We start from the raw sequence: 18585 nt of genomic DNA, 5'->3' as shown, positions 1-18585 counted from the left end.
TCTTTGTAATGGAAGGAACTATGAATATTTACAAAACTGGCATTTTTGTATCGACAGTAATTAATACCAGTATATTTCTTCGTTATACAGGCTGGTCCATAGATCGTGACCGGGCCAAATATCTCACGAAATAAGCGTCAAACGAAAAAACTACAAAGAACGAAACTTGAAGGGGGAAACCAGATGGCGCTATGATTGGCCCGCTAGATGGCGCTGCCATAGGTCAGCGGATACCAACTTCGTTTTTTTTTTTTCAAATAGGTACCCCCTTTTTATTACATATTCGTGTAGTACGTACAGAAATGTGGATGTTTTAGTTGGACCACTTTTTCCGCTTTGTGATAGATGGCGCTGTAATAGTCACAAACATATGGCTCACAATTTTAGACGAACATTTGGTAACAGGTAGGTTTTTCAAATTAAAATACAGAACTTAGGTACGTTTGAACATTTTATTTCAGTTGTTCCAATGTGATACATGTACCTTTGTGAACTTGTCATTTCTGAGAACACATGCTGTTACAGCGTGATTACCTGTAAATACCACATTAATGCAATAAATGCTCAAAATTATATCCGTCAACCTCAATGCATTTGGCAATACGTGTTACGACATTCCTCTCAACAGCGAGTAGTTCGCCTTCCGTAATGTTCGCACATGCATTGACAATGCGCTGACTCATGTTGTCAGCCGTTGTCGGTGGATCACGATAGCAAACATCCTTCAGCTTTCTCCACAGAAAGAAATCCGGGGACGTCATATCCGGTGAACGTGCGGGCCATGGTACGGTGCTTCGACGACCAATGCACCTGTCATGAAATATGCTATTCAATACCGCTTCAACCGCAGGCGAGGTATGTGCCGGACATCCATAATGTTGGAAGTACACCGCCATTCTGTCATGCAATGAAACATCTTGTACTAACATCGGTAGAACGTTACATAGGAAACCATCATACATTGCACCATTTAGATTGCCATCAATAAAATGGGGGGCAATTATCGTTCATCCCATAATGCCGCAGCATACATTAACCCCCCAATGTCGCTGATGTTCCACTTGTCGCAGACATCGTGGTTTTTCCGTTGCCCAATAGTGCATATTATGACGGTTTACGTTACCACTGTTAGTGAATGACGCTCCGTCGCTATATAGAACGCGTGCAAAAACTCTGTCATCTTCCCGCAATTTCTCTTGTGCCCATTGGCAGAACTGTATACGATCTTCAGTGTCGTCGCCATGCAATTCCTGGTGCATATAAATATGGTACGGGTGCAATCGATGTTGATGTAGCATTCTCAACTCCGACGTTTTTGAGATTCCTGATTCTCGCGCAGTTTGTCTGCTACTGATGTGCGGATTAGCCGCGTCAGCAGCTAAAACACCTACTAGGGCATCATCATTTGTTGCAGGTCGTGGTTGATGTTTCACATGTGGCTGAACACTTCCTGTTTCCTTAAATAACGTAACTATCCGGCGAACGGTCCAGACACTTGGATGATGTCGTCCAGGATACCGAGCAGCATACATAGCACATACCCGTTGTGCATTTTGATCACAATAGCCATACATCAACACGATATCGAACTTTTCCGCAATTGGTAAACGGTCCATTTTAACACGGGTAATGAATATTTGCGCTGGCGGAATGTTACGTGATACCACGTACTTATACGTCTGTGACTATTACAGCGAAAGATTTGGTCCAACTAATACATTCATATTTCTTTACGTACTACACGAATATGTAATAAAAATGGGGGTTCCTATTTTAAAAAACGCAGTTGATGTCCGTTTGACCTATCTAGCGGGCCAACCATAGCGCCACCTGGTTTCCCCCTTCAAGCTAGACGAGTTTCGTTCTTTGTAGTTTCTTCGTTTGATGCTTATTTCGTGAGATATTTGGCCCGGTCACTATCAATGGACCACCCTGTATATTATAATAAACCTGAATTTTTGTCATAATTAACTTATATCGTGTTAGTCCATAGCAATGGTGGAATTTTAGATCAAGCGTTCTGTGCTTCGCAAACGTTCGTCTGGAACTTGTAACAATAGAAACACAAGACTCTGGAACACAAAGCGTGGAAAATAAATTGTAAGGCCGATGGGCCGTTTCTGGCTCGTGTTATGCTTTGCATTAAACCTTGGCTGCTATTCTGTGATTAGTCCCCCGCGGTTATCGCGATTATGCTGTTATCCTCTCTCTCCGCGAGTGGCAGCAGCAGCGAGTATCGCTATTCGCATCGTTGTTCTATTTTTGGCCTCGCGCTCATAGTTCGCGGCTGTGCCGTGTGCGGGTAGTTGGTCGGTTGGCGTGGAGCAGCGGGGAAGTCTCCGTGGCGCGCGTCTAGCCGAGGCCGCTGGCGGGGGCCACGCGCGGTCGGAGTGTGAGGGGCTGTTCCCATTGCTACGAGGTCCGTGGCTCACCGATCCCGGACACAAAAGTTGATTCTTTACTTAATCTACCAGCCAGTCCCAATTGTTCACACTGTGTCGTTGTGTGGTGTTGGGAAATTCCCGTGAGCATCAACGTGTGTTTTCAAGTTCGCGAAATTCTAGCCGCCATCCTGTGGAGTTTAACTTAACTTGATTATTTTGGGGCCGGCCGCGGTGGCCGTGAGGTTCTAGGCACTTCAGCCCGGAACCGCGTGACTGCTACGGTCGCAGGTTCGAATCCGGCCTCGGGCATGGATATGTGTGGTGTCCTTAGGTTAGTTAGGTTTAAGTAGTTCTAAGTTCTAGGGGACTGATGACCTCAGATGTTGAGTCCCATAGTGCTCAGAGCCATTTTTGATTATTTTGAAATTGAAGTGCACCAGCGGAATATTCTGCCTTGTGGCCGTTAACGTTCCGGTTACCTGCCCTGGCCGTTGACGTAAATTCACGCAGGTATTTTCCTCGTCGTGTTGTGGCTGTCCAGCACGGCGTGTAGTTTGACAGCCGAAAGTGTAGTTCGTTGTGGGCGCCGATACCTTCTGCGTTGTTCCATTGAACTCCCTGTTGTGTGCTGGTCGTATGAAGCGGAAGTTATCATGTCGCTTGGTCCGCTGACTGTCGGTTGGGTTGCCGTCGGATTGAAAATTGTAGGGCCGACTGCCTGTCTCACCTAAGCGAGCATTAGTGTTTGAATTCCAGACCGACCCTCGGAACCTCTGAGCGCCTTTGGGTGTACTACCTTTCCTTATTTGTTTATGTATGGCTTCTAGCCGATTTTAATTTAAAGTTTTTTGGGCCTTCAGCCGAATTTAGAGAAATGTTTTAAGATAAGGCCTTCTGTCTTTTAAAATTTAAATTCCTGTTTTGAACCTTAAGTTATCGGCCTTCAGCTGATTTTAAGTTAAAGTTGTTTTGCCCTTAATGAGTGAGATTGTTTGGGCATTCAGCCTAATGTAGAGAAATGTTATAAGATAAGGCCTTCTGCCTTTTAAAACTCAAATTCTTGTTTTGGAGTCTTAAGTGACGAGCCTTCAGCCGGTTTTAAATTAAAGTTGCTTTGCCCGTGAGGCGTGAGATTGAATGACGCATTTAGCCGGGAATTAAGTTCTAAAATTAATGTTTGGGTTGCTCTGTTTTTAATCTTTTCTTTACTCTTGTAATGTTTGTCAAATGAATAATGTTCGAGTGCAACTGACAGCCACTCTTTTTGGCCCCTTTCCACAAATTAAGCTATCTGTCCTGTCCTGCGGGTATAGCTGGGGATCTCAGCCGACATTGGCATTTATTTCGCAAACGAATAACATTATTTATAATAAATGCTGATTATTTTCTGAAAGAAATGTTTTACATAAGTAAAAAACTTCGTAAATGATGGAAGACTGCATTCTGGAGAATGACGCCTTTACTGTTCATTTACTTGGATGCGCTCGACAACTGCATTTAGTCAGTATGAGTTACGGAAAAAGAAATTATGCGTCAGTTTTCTTAAAAACGATGGACTGTTTAGGCAAAAGCCCAAAGTGGTGTCCATTGTTTCTAATGACAAACATCTGTTGGAAGTGTCATGCAGATTCGTGACCCAAATTTTCCGGCCTCCTCTTGGTAATACACTTATATTACATTTTCGATACCACAATACAGCTGTTGTGCCATCTGCGAGTCGCTCTGTATTCCTCTGCTGCTCCGTGACGTGTTACTTGCATGTGTTTCGCTGTGATTTTAGAGAAACTGTGTCAATGCAGTTTTGAAAAAAAGTAGTTTATTGTACACTGGCTAGTACACTAATGTGACCAGCTGTCAAAAGCCTTAATAACTACATTTTGCAGAGCGGACAGCTGAGAGATGTGCAGGGAAAGAGTCAGGGGGGTTCTGGAAGGGATGGACAGGGATGTGGAGCCAAGCCGACTCCAGTGTCGATCCCAGCTGCTCTAGGTTTCCCGGTTGAGGATCCATGGCGCAAACAGGTCAACCGAGGTGGTTCCACAGATTCTCGATTGGATTTAAATCCAGGGAATTTGGTGGTCATGGGAGAACGGTAAACATGTCATGATGCTCTCTGAACCATGCACGTACGCTGCAAGCTCTGTGACACGTTGCATTGTCCTGCTGGTAGATGCCATCATGGTGAGGAAAAACAAGCTGCTTGTAGCAGTGGACATGATCCTCAAGGATAGATGCATAGTTGCGTAGCTCCATTGTGCCTTCCAGAATGACCAGATCATCCAGGGAATGCAATGAAAACATTCCCAGACGGTAAGGCTCTCTCCTCCGTCCCGGACCCTTCCACCGATTGTTGCAGAAGGTTTGCTTTCAGACGTTTTACGCCGTACACGCCAATGGCAACCCGCCCGGTGAAAACGCCACCTGTCGCCACTCAGTGGACGTCCAGTTGCGCTTCTGGAGAGCTAATTCCAGCCTTCATCGCCAATGAACAGCAGTCAGGACGGATGCGCGAACCAGGCACCTGCTGCCTAGTCACATATGCAGCAACGCTCGCTGAACGGTCGTTGAGGAGACATTTTTGACAGTCTCTTGGTTCATTTGAGCGGTCACTTGCTCAACAGTTACATGTCTATTCGTCCGTACGCGTCTCCGCAGTTGTCGTTCAACTGTCATCTATGGCCCATGGTGCACCACAGCACCACAGTTACCTCGCCGTCGTTTTTGAAAGGCGCCATTTTTCCATTCTCAGTATAATTTAGTTACGGAGGCACGGACTTAACCGTTTCGCAAATGCTTCCACCCTTTGCCCCGAAAGACAATGATTATGCCCTTTTGGACGTCAGATAAGTCGGTCTGTTTCCGCATTACAAAAACTGCACTGTTTCATACCGCCCCGCTCCCCCCCCCCCCCCCCCCTACCGACTGTACATGCTTTATATACCCTCCACTGCTAGTGCTGCCACCTGGTTGTCTGCGAGTGCCTGTTAGACTGGACCGGGTATAAGCAAGTTTTTCAGAAACGGCTTACCAATTAGAATAATTATTTTGTAGCTTATTTATTTTCACTACTGGCCATTAAAATTGCTACACCACGAAGAGGACGTGCTACAGACGCGAAATTTAACCGACAGGAACAAGATGCTGTTACATGCAAATGATTAGCTTTTCAGAGCATTCACACAAGGTTCGCGCCGGTGGCGACACTTACAACGTGCTGACATGAGGAAAGTTTCCAACCGATTTATCGTACACATACAGCAGTTGACCCGAGTTGCATGGTGAAACGTTGTTGTGATGCCTCGTCTAAGGAGGAGAAATGCGTACCACTACGTTTCCGACTTTGATAAAGGTCGGATTGTAGCCTATCGCGATTGCGGTTTATCGTATCGCGACATCGCTGCTCGCGTTGGTCGAGATCCAATGACTGTTAGCAGAATATGGAATCGGTGCATTCAGGAGGGTAATACGGCCTCGTATCACTAGCAGTCGAGATGACAGGCATCTTATCGTGCAGCCACGTCTCGATCCCTGAGTCAACATATGGGGACATTTGCAAGACAACAACCATCTGCACGAACAGTTCGATGACGTTTGCAGCAGCATGGACTATCAGCTCGGAGACCATGGCTGCGGTTACCCTTGACGCTGCATCACAGACAGGAGCGCCTGCGATGGTGTATTCAACGACGAACCTGGCTGCACGAATGGCAAAACGTCAGTTTTTCGAATGAATCCAGGTTCTGTTTACAGCATCATGATGATCGCATCCGTGTTTGGCGACATCGCGATGAACGCACGTTGGAAGCGTGTATTCGTCATCGCCATACTGACGTATCACCCGGCGCTTTGGTATGGGGTGCCATTGGTTACACGTCTCGGTCACCTCTTGTTCGCACTGACGGCACTTTGAACAGTGGACGTTACAGTTTAGATGTGTTACAACCAGTGGCTCTACCCTTCATTCGATCGCTGCGAAACCCTAAATTTCAGCAGGATAATGCACGACCGCATGTTGCAGGTCCTGTACGGGCATTTCTGGATACAGAAAATGTTCGACTGCTGCCCTGGACAGCACATGCTCCAGATCTCTCACCAACTGAAAACGTCTGGTCAATGGTGGCCGAGTAACTGGCTCGTCACAATACGCCAGTCACTACTCTTGATGAACTGTGGTATCGTGCTGAAGCTGCATGGGCAGCTGTACCTGTACACGTGATCCGAGCTCTGGTTGACTCAATGCCCAGTCGTATCAAGGCCGCTATTACGGCCAGAGGTGATTTCTCAGGATCTATGCACCCAAACTGCGTGAAAATGTAATTACATGTCAGTTCTAGTGTAATATATTTGTCCAATGAATACCCGTTTATCATCTGCATTTCTTCTTGGTGTAGCAATTTTAACGGCCAGTAGTGTATTTCTTAGCTTATTTATTTAATACTGCAACATGTTTGTAGGTGTGACTTCATAGTCAAGGAAAACATGGCAACACAAGGACATTCATAATGAATACCTGCAGCAAAATACAGTGCTTTCCTGTCATGGCATAGGACGTTGCCTGCCTACGGAGGTATAGCCAATACGGGATAGCGTTTATTACGTTTGCTGGTCTGCTGTTAACACAACACATGTGGTCCCAAGTAGAGATCATCGGTGGACGTTGCTAGTACCCAGATGGTGGTGATGCACGAAATGTACGCGGTGATGTATTCCAGTCCAGTTGTCGAACCCCGAGAATCTTTCTTTGTACGGATTGATAAAGGGCTTTAATTATTGACTGTTGTCATGAGAGGTTTAATGCTGCTTGTCTCGTGCGCCGGTAATCGACGAGAGGGACTGCACCCTGGCCACGGTCGCAGGTGTAATTTCGCGCAACGCCAGCGAAGTTCTTAGGCGCAGGCGAAAGGAACGTTTCAGTCTGTTCATCTCTACCTGACTACCTGACTTCCCCAGCCTTAATCCATTTGGACCTACTAACTGTAATCAACTGCTGGTCACCTTGTACTACTGATACTCCTGACACTTTCTTTCATTACCAAATTTACGATCTGCAGTGGGTACGCTACACCGGTGGCAGCTGCGTGCTTCGACTTCTTTCTTAATTAATTGCACGAGAGATGCGTGCCGCTGCAGCTGTCCGAAATCTAAATTCGTACTGATCCTGTAGGTTCTTTATACTGATGAATCTTTAAGGGTTTAATAGTTATTATTTTATTATGAACTATGAAACTTGTGTTTCAGACCGTTTAAGGGTAGCTGTTGATCTGTCGTTGTAACAATCCAGAGACACTACTCCTCAAGCACACAGTAACGTGCGTTAAATCTTCGACTGTGAAGGTGATACTCCTCACAAAACTCAAATGCTTTCTATCACCTGAAGCACTTCTGATTACTATTCCAGTCACTAAACAAAAAGGAACTTTTCTCGATAAATCTGATCTGTTGGTCCACTAAAGATGTGGCTAATAAACACGGCCCAGTCACCTTAATGTGACCACTGCCTATATTCGACTTCAACCCGCAATAACCACTCACAGACGGCAGGTTGCATCACAAGCAATGAAGGGCATATTTAAGCGTATCTGGGGGGGAGGGGCGTGAGAAACAGTGCAGTCGTTGTTCCGGAGAGGGAGCGATTTATCTGACGCCCAAAAGGTCGTTTTCATGCTGCCATGATTAAAGTACACTGATCAGCCAGTACACTATGATCACCGACCTACCATCGATACAAACCCATCCAGACAATAGCAGCGACATCTCGCGAGGAATGGCTGCTAGTCAGACACTTGCACAGTGCATGTACACTACTGGCCATTCAAATTGCTACACCACGAAGATGACGTGCTACAGACCCGAAATTTAACCGACAGGAAGAAGATGCTGTGATATGCAAATTATTAGCTTTTCAGAGCATTTACAAAAGGTTGGAGACAGACACTTGCACAGTGCATGTACACTACTGGCCATTCAAATTGCTACACCACGAAGATGACGTGCTACAGACCCGAAATTTAACCGACAGGAAGAAGATGCTGTGATATGCAAATTATTAGCTTTTCAGAGCATTTACAAAAGGTTGGAGCCCGTGGCGACACCTACAACGTGCTGACATGAGTAAAGTTTCCAACCAATTTCTCATACACAAACAGCAGTTGACCGTCATTGCCTGGTGAAAAGTTGTTGTGATGCCTCGTGTAAGGAGGAGAAATACGTACCATAACGTTTCCAACTTTGATAAAGGTCGGATTGTAGCCTAACGCATTGCTGCTCACGTTGGTCGAGATTCAATGACTGTTAGCAGAATATGGAATCGCTGGGTTCAGGAGGGTAATACGGAACGCCGTGCTGGATCCCAACGGCCTCGTATCACTGGCAGTCGAGATGACAGGCATCTTATCCGCATGGCCGTAACGGACCGTGCAGCCACGTCTCGATCCCTGAGTCAACAGATGGGGACGTTTGCAAGACAACAACCATCTGCACGAACTGTTCAACGACGTTTGCAGCAGCATGGACTATCAGCTCGGAGAACATGGCTGCGGTTACCCTTGACGCTGCATCACAGACAGGAGCGCCTGCGATGGTGTACTCAACGACGAACCTGGCTGCACGAATGGCAAAAGTCATATTTTCGGATGAATCCAGGTTCTGTTTACAGCATCATGATGGTCGCATCCGTGTTTGGCGACATCGCGGTGAACGCACATTGGAAGCGTGTATTCGTCATCGCCATACTGGTGTATCACCGGGCGTGATGGTACGGGGTGCCATTGGTTATATGTCACGGTCACCTCTTGTTCGCATTGACGGCACTTTGAACAGTGGACGTTACATTTCAGACGTGTTACGACCCGTGGCTCTACCCTCCATTCGATACCTGCGAAACCCTACGTTTCAGCAGGATAATGCACGACCGCATGTTGCAGGACCTGTACGGGCCTTTCTGGATGCAGAAAATGTTCGACTGCTGCCCTGGCCAGCACATTCTCCAGATCTCTCACCAGTTGAAAACGTCTGGTCAATGGTGGCCGAGCAACTGGCTCGTCACAATACGCCAGTCACTACTCTTGATGAACTGTGGTATCGTGTTGAAGCTGCATGGGCAGCTGTACCTGTACACACCATCCAAGCTCTGTTTGACTCAATGCCCAGGCGTATCAAGGCCGTTATTACGGCCAGAGGTGGTTGTTCTGGGTACTGATTTCTCAGGATCTATGCACCCAAATTGCGTGACAATGTGATCACATGTCAGTTCTAGTATAATATATTTGTCCAATGAATACCCGTTTATCATCTGCATTCCTTCTTGGTGTGGCAATTTTAATGGCCATTAGTGCAGTATCAGTGGGCATGCTGTCCGAGTGCTGAATGGGGAAGGCGTGCGACCTAGCTCAGTTTCACCGAGGGTAGATTGTGATGGCTCGGAGTCTCGGCACGAGAATTTCGGAAACTGCATGACTTGTCGGGTGTTCGAGGAGTGCTGTGGTGAGGCCCTTCAAGATGTGGCGAAACGAAAGTGGATCCACGTCCAGACGTCGTTGGTTTGGGCGGCCAACCCTCATATCAGATGTCAAACGTCGTAGGCTGGGAAAAAGTGGTAAAACAGGGCATTTGGCGAACTTTAGCGAAAATAACACCAGACTTTAATGCTTGGCCGAGTACAAGTGTCTCTCAGCACACAGTGCACTGAACACTCCTAACGATGGGCCTCCGCAGCTGACGACCATTGCGTGTGCCAATGTTAATACCGCGGCATCGGCGACTATGACTCAAATGGGCACGTAAGCTTCGGCACTGGACTTTGGCGCATTTTCAGAGCGTTGCGTGGTCTGATGAGTCCCGGTACCTTCTTCATCCCTCGGATGGGAGGGCCCGAATCCGTCGTCTTCCAGGAGAACAGCTCCTTGAGCTCTTTGACACCTGTACAGCGCAATGGAGACAAGATGGAGGCCGCTCCGTTATGCTCTACGGAATATTCACGTGGGCAACCGAGGTTCCTGCGGAACTCTTGCAAGCCACCATGGCAGTTCAAAAGTGGCTCTGAGCACTATGGGACTCAACTTCTCAGGTCATCACTAACCTAAGAACATCACACACATCCATGCCCGAGGCAGGATTCGAACCTGCGACCGTAGCGGTCTCGCGGTTCCAGACTGTAGCGCCTAGAACCGCACGGCCACTCCGGCCGCCACACCATGGCAGTCAAGCAGTGTCGAACACTGGTTGCGACCACGTGCACCAAATCATGACGATAATGTTTCTCGGCGGTAGTGGCACTCTTTTAATCTGCCAGGAAGTTTCATTTCAGCGCACACACCGCTACATAGTGAAAGTCTCATTCTGGAAACATCCCCCAGGCTGTGGCTAAGCCATGTCTCCGCAATATCTTTTCTTTCAAGAGTGCTAGTTCCGCAAGATTCGCAGGAGAGCTTCTGTAAAGTTTGGAAGGTAGAGGACGAGGTTCTGGCAGAAGTAAAGCTGCGAGGACGAGGCGTGAGTCGTGCTTGGGTAGCTCTGTTGGTAGAGCACTTGCCCGCGAAAGGCAAAGGACCCGATTTCGAGTCTCGGTCCGGCACACAGTTTTAATCTGCCAGGAAGTTTCAGTGTCAACACAAAGTTAAATGTATCCGCCAATGCGATAAGTGCATAAGAAAATGAGAAACGAGTGTCGCCCTGTTCCCATGTACAGACTTGTTTGTCGTAAATACTGGAAAATTTGTTAGGCTTCGCACACTGTTCTGACGGGAAGGGCAAAAGTTGCAGATTTGCAGAGAGACGAGTATCTATATACACTGAAGCGCCAAAGAAACTAGTATAGGCGTGCATATTCAAATACAGAAATATGTAAACAGACAGAATACGGCGCTGCGGTCGGCAACGCCTATATAGGACAACAAGCGTCTGGTGTAGTTGTTAGATCGGTTACTACTGCTGCAGTGGCAGGTTATCAAGATTTAAATGAGTTAGAACGTGGTGTTATAGTCGGCGCACGGGTGATGGGACACAGCATCTCCGAGGTAACGATGAAACGAGGATTTTCCCATACAACCATTTCACGAGTATTGTGTGAATAACAGGAATCGGGTAAAACATCAAATCTCCGACATCGCTGAGGCTGGAAAAAGATCCTGCAACAACGGGACCAACGACGACTGAAGAGAATCGTTCAGCGTGACAGAAATGCATTCCTTCTACACACTGATGCAGATTTCAGTACTGGGCCACCAACAAGCGTCAGTGTGCGAACCATTCAACGAAACAATGTCGATATGGGCTTTCGGAGTTGAAGGGCAACTCGTGTACCCTTGGTGGCTGCACGACACAAAGCTTTACGCCTCGCCTGGGCCCGTCGACACCGACAATCGACCCGTTGTTGACTGGAAGAATGTTTCTTGATCGGACGAGTCTCGTTTCAAATTGTATCGAGTGGATGGACGTGTACGGATATAGAGACAACCTCATGAATCCACGGATTCTGCTTGTCGGTAGGGAACTCATCAAGGTGGTGGAAGCTATGTTACGGTGTGGGGCGTGAGCAGTTAGAGTGATATGGGACCCCTGATACCTCTAGATACGACTCTGATAGTTGATACGTACGAAAGCATGCTGTCTGATCACCTGCATCCACTCATGTCCATTGTGCATTCCGACGGACTTGGTCAATTTCAACAGTACAATGCAACATCCAACACGTCCAGAATTGCTACAGAGTGGCTCCAGGAACACTCTTCTGAGTTTAAACACTTTCACTGGCCACCACACATACATGAACGTTATTGAACATATCTGGGATGCCTTGCAACGTGCTGTTCTCAATCGCCTCGTATTCTTACGGGTTTACGGGCAGTTCTGCAGGATTCATGGTGTCAGTTCCCTCCAGCACTGCTTCAGACGTTATTCGAGTTCATGCCACGTCGTGTTGCGGCAATTCTGCGTGCTCGCGGGGGCCCTACATGATATTAGGCCAGTTTCTTTGGCTATTCAGTATTTTTTTTTATTGTAGGAAGTGCGTTTGGGGCCACACACAGTAGCATAACGGCACGTGAGGAGTTGAGGACTCCACCTGAGCCGGCCGGAGTGGCCGAGCGGTTCTAGGCGCTACAGTCTGAAACCGCGCAACCGCTGCGGTTGGTTCCTATTTTAAAAAACGCAGTTGATATCCGTTTGACCTATGGCAGCGCCATCTTGCGGGCCAACCATAGCGCCATCTGGTTTCCCCCTTCAAGCTAGACGAGTTTCGTTCTTTATAGTTTTTTCGTTTGACGCTTATTTCGTGAGATATTTGGCCCGGTCACGATCAATGGACCACCCTGTATACCGGGTCTTTCCACGATGATGTTACAAAGATTCAAGGATTATGGAGAAGGATAAATGTATAAATTTGAGGTAAGGGTCCCTGTACCGGAGACAAACGAGTCGAGAGTTGAAAGTGAAAACCGTTCTGATACCTCTGACAGTAGAATACATGTACCGGTGCTGTTGTTGCTAAGCTTGTAGGGCAAGGAACTTTCAGAGGTGGTGGTGTGGACGAGAACAACGAAAAACTGTCTAGTGAACATGGGCTCTAAAATGTATACCTGAGGAGCTATTAACATTTGTTTGTCTTTGCTACTGTGACATATATATCCTCTATTGATCAAGTGCTCATAGCTCTTAAGGTATGCATTTTGCTAGACATTTTTTGTTTTGATCCGTACTACCACCTCTGAAAGGTGTGTACCCTACACGGTACTACTCCGCTGTCCGAAGCATCAGAATAATTTTCGCTAGTAACTTTCGACTCGTTCGTTTCTGGTACAGGAACCAGTACCACAAATTGATACATTTGTCTTTCTACATCATCCCTGAAAGTTTGTAACATCATCACGGAATCAACCTGTATACATGTACAGGCGCTGGCGCTTGCAACTTTGATGGTCTCTAGTGCCGCTGGATTGCGTTTCCGAACATGGGTTCCTATGTGAAACTTGACCTACTAAGTCCCCTCTAAAACTTCTAGAAGTGTGTAACATGATTGTGCACTATATTCGTACCACTAGATGCCTCTGTCTTCCAACAGCTTCGGTAGATTCATGTTAAAGGCACTAGTACTGAAAAACAGAGTTAATAACATGGTGTCTTCGGGCAGAAACCACTGGTACCAAAGGGTTAAGGGTCAAGATGAACTTCTCTGTTGCGGAACCTCAGAAGGCCTTGAGGAGAGCCCACGTGTCGAGCGGCGAAGCCGGTGAAGAAGCTGGAGGAAAAATGAGCTCAGCTAGGAACGGCGCGGCGCACGCTACCGGCGGCGCAGAGTAGGTGAATGGCTACGCAAATTGGCCGGCGCAGTTCCCAATGCGCATTGTCAGGCGGCAGCGGGCTGCGGCGCTCGGGGCGGTGTGGTGGTAGCCGAGCCGGCGCGGCCCACGGCTGTTGTGTAAGAGCCCCGCCTCTCACAGTGGAAGCAGAGCAGCGGCGCGGCAGGGCAAGGCACGGCACCGCACGGCGAAACGCGCCAGTGGCGAACGCGCCGCACAGCTGAACGCGACGCCTACGCGACGCCGCGACGCCGACGCCGCCGCTGCCCGCCCCGCGTCGATACTGCAGTGCGCGCAACAGGTAGGACTGCGTCTTGTTTATACTCCGGCGCTGCCTCTCGCCTTACACTGCGGGCTTTCATTAAATCTGACAGACGACGAAACATTCTCCCTAATTCCCTTCTCTTATCGACAGGTGAGTCGGGTAGGACGTGTTTCGGTTACACTGTGTTATCATCAGGTGCCTTGTACAGTATTTTTATACCACAATAAATATCTAATATTGATTTTGGTGAAATTTTTACTCTGTGTACTTGCATCCATAACCACACAATGTCTTAGAAAGAAGAGCATTTTTCGGAGCGACTGTTCCATATATTACTACACAGTAGTAAAGGAGATCGCATCTAGAACGTTACTACGACCGATTCTTGAGTACTGCTCGAGTGTTTGGGACCCCTACCAGGTCGGATTAAAGGAAGACATTGAAGCAATTCAGAGACAGGCTGCTAGTTACTGGTAGGTTCGAACAACATGCATGTGTTACAGATTTGCTTCGGGAAAATAAACGGGAATCTCTGGAGGGACGCCGACGTTCTTTTCGAGGAAGGCTATCGAGAAAATTTAGAGAACCAGCTGTTGAAGCTGACTGCAGAACGATTCTGCTCCCTCCAACATACATTGTGCGTGAGGACCACGAAGTTAACATACTAGAAGTTAGGTGGCACATGGACAGTCGTTTTTTCCTCGTTCCATTTGCGAGTGGAACAGGAAAGGAAATGACTAGTGGTGATACTGAGTAATCTCCGCCAGGCGCTGTAGGGTGAATTTCGCAGTATCGATGTAGACTTAAACGTAGATATCTCGAAAAGTAATTGATCAATTTACTTAAAATGTTTGCATGATACTGTAATGAACGTATGGACAATCATAGGCTATACACCTTTTTAATATATATAATATCCAAATGTTGTTTGCTGTAGGTGTCTTCAGTCCAAAGACTGGATCGATGCAGCTCTCCATGCTACTCTATCCTGTGTAATCCTCTTCGTCCCCGACTAACTACTGAAACCTACATCCTTCTGAATCTGCTCACTATATACATATCTAGTCTCTCTCTACGATTTTACCCCCCCCCCCTTCTCTCTCTCTCTCTCTCTCTCTCTCTCTCTCTCACACACACACACACACACACACACACACACTTCCCTCGAACACTTAACTCGTGATTAACTGATCCCTTCTTTTAATCAAGTTGTGCCATACACTCCTCTCCTCCCCAGGTTTATTCAGTACCTACTTATTACGTGGTCTGCCCATATAACCTTCAGCCTCCTTCTACAGCACCACGATTCAAAAGCTCCAATTCTCTTCTAGTCTAAACTGTTTATCATCCATGTTTCACTTCCTTATACGCTATACTCCATACAAATACTTTCAGAAAAGAGTTACTTACACTCAAATCAGAACTCTTCATAAACGCTTTTCTTGCCATTCCCAGTCTACATTTTATAGCCTCTCTACATCGATCATCAGCTATCTTGCTGCCCAAATAGCAAAACTCATCTACTACTTTAAGTGTCTCATTTCCTAATCTAATTCCCCTCAGCAACACCTGATTTAGTTCGACTACATTCCATTATCCTTCTTTTGCTTTTGTTGGTGTTCATCTTATGTCCTCCTTTCAAGATGCTGTCCATTTCTTTCAATTGCTCTTCCAAGTCCTTTGCCGTTTCTGATAGAATTACAATGCCATCTACAAAACTCAACATTTTTATTTCTTTTCCCTCGACTTTAACTCTTACACCAAATTTTTCTTTTGTTTCCTTTACTACTTGCTCAATACACAGGTTGAATAATATCGTGGATAGGCTACAAAACTGCCTCACTCCCTTGTCAACCACTGCTCTCTCTCTTGCCCCACGACTCTTTTAACTGCCACCTGGTTTCTGTACAAATTGTAAATAATCTTTTGCTCCCTGTATTTTACCTCTGCCACCTTTAGAATTTGAAAGAGAGTATTCCAGTTAACATTGACATTCTTTGAATCTAAAAATGCTATAAAGTAGATTTGCCTTTCCTTAACCTATATTCTAGAAGAAGTCATAGGGTCAGTTTTGTCTCGCATGTCCCTACAGTTCTCTGGAATCAAGACTGATCTTCCCTTAGGTCGGTTTCTATCAGTTTTCCAGTCTTCTGTAAAGAATTTGTGTTAGTATTGTGCCACCATGGCTTATTAAACTGATAGTTCGGTAATATTCACACCCGTCAGCACCTGCTTCCACTGGAATTATTATATACTTCTTGAAGTCTGGCGGTATTTCGTCTGTCCCATACCTCTTACTCAAAACATGGAAGAGTTTTGTCATGGATGGTTCCCCCAAGGCTGTCAACAGTTCTAACGGAAACTCGTTTACTCCCAGGGCCTCGTTTCGACCTTGCTCTTTCAGTGTCGTATCTCCCATCTCATCTCCATTTATGTCCTCTTCCATTTCTATAATACTGCCCCAAAGTACATCTCCCTTGATAGGCTCTCTTCATATTCCTTCCACCCTTTAGCTTCTCCTTCTTTTCTTAGGACTGGTTTTCAATCTGAGCTCTTGATATTCATATAGGCGGTCCTCTTTTCTCCAAAGGCTTCAATAATATTCTTGTAGGCGTTATCTATATTTCCCCTAGTGATACATACTTCTAAATCCTTACTTTTGTATCTATGCATCCCTGCCTAGCCATTTTGCACTTCCTGTCTATCTCATTTTTGAGACGTTTGACGTTTGTATTCCTTTTCACCTGCTTCATTTACTGCATTTTTATATTTCCTTCTTTCATCAATTAAATTCAATACCTAATCTGTTACCCAAGGATTTCTACTAGCCCTTGTCTTTTCACCAACTTGATCTTCTGCTGCCTTCTCTATTTTATTTCTCAAAGCTACCCATTTTCTTCTACTGTATTTTTCCCCCGTTCTTGTCAATCATTCCCTAATGCTCTCTCTGAAACTCTCTACAGCCTCTGCTTCTTTCAGTTTATCGAGATCCCATCTCCTTAAATTCCTATCTTTTTGCAGTTTCTTCAGTTTTAATCTGCAGTTCATAACCAATAAATTGTGGCCAGAGTCCACATCTGGCCCTGGAAATGTCTTACAACTTAAAGCCTGCTTCTTAAATCTCTGTCTTACCATTGTATAATCTATCTGGAACCTTCCAGTGTCTCCACGCCTCTTCCACGTATACAACCTTCTTTCATGATTGTTCAAATGTGTGTGAAATCTTATGGAACTTCACTGCGAAGGTCATCAGTCCCTAAGCTTACACAAAACTTAACCTAAATTATCCTAAGGACAAACACACCCGAGGGAGGACTCGACCCCCGCCGGGACCAGTCGCACAGTCCATGACTGCAGCGCCTCAGACCGCTCGGCTAATCCCGCGCGGCGATGATTCTTATTCCAAGTGTTAGCTATGGTTAAGTTATGGTCTGTGCAAAATTCTACCAAGCGGCTTCCTCTGTCCATATTCACCTACTATTTTCCTTCTCTTTCTTTTCCTACTATTGATTTCCAGTACCTCATGGGTATTAAATTTTCGTCTCCTTAAACTATCTGAATAATTTCTTTTATCTCATCATATATTTCTGCAATCTCTTCATCATCTGCAGAGCGAGCTTCAAATAGACTTGTACTGTTGCGGTGGGTGTGGGCTTCGTATCTACCTTGGCTACATTAATGCGTACACTATGCTCTTTACAGTTGCTTACCCTCATCCCTATTTTCTTATTCATTATTAAACCTACTCCTGCGCAGCCCCTATTTATTTTGTATTTATAACCCTGCAGTCACCTGACAGGCTGTTCCTCCTGCCACCAAACTCCGCTAATTCTCACTATATCTAACTTTAACCTATCCACTTCCATTTCTAAATTTTCTAACCTACCTGCCCGATCAAGGGATCTTAAAATCCACGCTCCGATCCATAGAGACGCAGTTTTGTTTCCTCTGATAACGACATCCTCCTGAGTAGTTTCCACCCGAATGGAGGACTATTTTACCCAAGAGGGTGCCATCATCGTTTAACCATACAGTAGAGCTGCATGCCCTCGGGAAAAATTATGGCTGAAGTTTCCCCTTGCTTTCAGCTGTTCGAAGTACAAGCACAGCAAGACCATTTTGAATTATGACTAACTGAAACCCTCAGCTGCCGACAGGTGTTGTTGATATACCTCGATGTGGACAGCTGAAAATGTGTGCCCCGACCGGGACTCGAACCCGGGATCTCCTGCTTACATGGCAGACGCTCTATCCAGCTGAGCCACCGAGGACACAGATGAATAGGGCGACTGCAGGCACTTATCCTTTGCACGCTTCCCGTGAGACTCACGTTCCCAACTGTCCACAATTCTACATATGTAATGTACCTTACAGACATTCGCCCATTCACTCATTACTCGCGCACGCTTTGGCGATTCCCGTAAGGTATATCAACAACACCTGTCGGCAGCTGAGGGTTTCAGTTAGTCATCATTTATTCCAGGGAAAAGCTGCACGGTCATCAACAATATTCTGTTCTTTCGAGAACAGTTACTGTCTTCATAAATATATAGTTAAAGGCTACCCAGCCATTGACCTACGTCTGTGCGAATGCGCACAGGTTGCCCAAACTCTTACGGGAATCGCCAAAGCGTGCACGAGT

The 18585-nt window shown here is 46.2% G+C and overlaps 1 non-coding gene across 1 annotated transcript; it reads right to left on the bottom strand.

Moving 5' to 3' along the window:
* Positions 1–18140: 18140 nt before the first annotated feature.
* Trnat-ugu (transfer RNA threonine (anticodon UGU)) lies at positions 18141–18214 on the bottom strand. Its single transcript has one exon. It is a non-coding gene; the product is annotated as a tRNA-Thr (tRNA).
* Positions 18215–18585: the final 371 nt, after the last annotated feature.

The sequence above is a fragment of the Schistocerca nitens genome, chromosome 5, assembly GCF_023898315.1.
Source record: "Schistocerca nitens isolate TAMUIC-IGC-003100 chromosome 5, iqSchNite1.1, whole genome shotgun sequence".
NCBI lineage: Eukaryota > Metazoa > Arthropoda > Insecta > Orthoptera > Acrididae > Schistocerca > Schistocerca nitens.
The sequence above is the reverse complement of the archived record's forward strand: the minus strand, read 5'-3'. Positions and strand labels throughout refer to the sequence as shown.